Source organism: Microtus ochrogaster, unplaced genomic scaffold, assembly GCF_000317375.1.
Source record: "Microtus ochrogaster isolate Prairie Vole_2 unplaced genomic scaffold, MicOch1.0 UNK47, whole genome shotgun sequence".
In the NCBI taxonomy this organism is placed as follows: Eukaryota; Metazoa; Chordata; class Mammalia; order Rodentia; family Cricetidae; genus Microtus; species Microtus ochrogaster.
Window position 1 is genome coordinate 343,941 of NW_004949145.1, and position 1,845 is coordinate 345,785.

At 49.0% G+C, this 1,845-nt stretch overlaps 1 protein-coding gene across 1 annotated transcript in view; it reads right to left on the reverse strand.

The window, feature by feature from the left end:
- The window catches only part of LOC101988216 (zinc finger protein 264-like), an 11,826-nt gene that overhangs the window by 4,250 nt on the left and 5,731 nt on the right, over nt 1-1,845 (reverse strand). The gene's annotated exons all lie outside the window — the stretch shown is intronic.

Genomic DNA, 1,845 nt, shown 5'->3' on the forward strand with positions numbered 1-1,845 from the left:
CACACACACACACACACACACACACACACACACACACATATGTGCACAGCAGATTATTCAGGAAGACGTGGGCAAGGGATTCCTTTTAGTGTCAGAAGGGCTCTCATGAACAGAAGACTGGAAAGGGCAGCAGGTAAAATCGAGTTGAGGGTGGAAATTGGGAGACTAAGAAAGGACACCTTTGCCCTCCGTGTCCGGGAGGAAGTGAGAGGACCATTAGAGGACTAATGTGAGATACAGGCCACGCAGACCCCTGCTCCACACGGGCTACACAGGTGCATTACAACTTTCAAAGCATTCAGTGAACAATAAGCAATAAAGCCTTAGATGCATCCCCTCTGGCTCAGACGATGATGCTAATACATCAACACATCAGGTGGTTATATTTTCTCCACTGGAACCCAATGGTCAACGAGTGCTACCAATTTCCAGGGACAGACTGGGTGCAGGCTAGTAATAGGTGTTGATAAAGAAAGGTCTGCTCTTCTTGAACACATAGCGCAGTAACACATCCCAGCCCCATGGACCCCGAGTAGACCAAATGCCTACTTCTTTAGATAAGAACTGGGGGACTGGAGAGATGGCTCAGCGGTTATAAACACTGACTGCTCTTCCAGGGAAACTGGGTTCAATTCCCAGCACCCATATGGCAGCTCACAACTCTAACTCCAGGATCCAACACCCTTACACATACATACATACAGGCAAAGCACCAATAAAATAGAAATAAGTTTTAAGGGGCTGGAGAGATGGCTCCATGGTTAAGAGCACTGACTGCTCTTCCAGAGGACCCAGGTTCAATTCCCAGCACCCACATGGCAGCTCACAAATGTCTGTAATTATAGTTACAGCTGATCAACACTCATGGCAAAACACCTATCACATTTAAAAAAATAAATTAAGAACAGAACTGGTGTTCCTGGAAGAGGGTATAACATCTCTTCCTCCTGCAATCTGGGGATCTGTCAGAAGATGGCAGGACAACCTTAAAGCCAACAGGTTGATGACACAACGGTCCCAGCTGTCCACACAGACACTGCATGCTGAGCCACTGAGTCTGGAGTTAGACATGGAAGTTAATGCTAACTTAGTCACGCTTACTGTGGTGGTTAAAAGGGCAGTGTCCCCCATAGGCTTTGAATATGTGCTCTCCAGTCGGTGGCACTGTTTAGGGAGGCTTAGGAGGTGTGACATTGCTGGAAGAAGCACATCTCTAGGGGCAGGCTTTGAGGTTTCAAGTGCCTCGTGCCATTCCCAGTGTGTTCTCTGCTTCCTTCTCTAGGTGCCAACTCTGTTGCTTGCCAGCTTACTTCCCTGCCTGATGGACTCTTATCCCTCATGAAGCATAAGGCAAACAAACGCTTCCTTCTCTATGTTGCTTGGTCATGCTGTTTTATTAGAGCTCGTGACAAGGAAGCCAGGGTAGTTCAAGCACACAAAGGGGTCCCAAGAGAGCAGCTTACGAACCTGACTCCTTCCCAGAAGCAGGGACAAATGGGACAAGGCTGGGGAATCAGAAGGGCCAGATCACAGGGTTCCACTAATCTATCCTGAAGTGATCCACTAAGAAATATTCCAGCAGGCTGGAGAGATGGCTCAGGAGTTAAGAACACTTGGTCTTTCAAAGGATCTGAGTTCAGTTCCCAGCACTCACACCAGGCATCTCATGGTGGCCTGTAACTTCAGCTGCAGGGGACCCGGTGCCCTCTTCCTGCTCTGCCAGCCCCTACACACCTGTGGCATGTACTCACAGACATAGAAATAAAAAGAGCTTCCCAGGACACCCCTGTCCGACCTCCAGACCCTTCCTCCTGGACTCTTCCCAGGACACCCCTGTCCGACCTC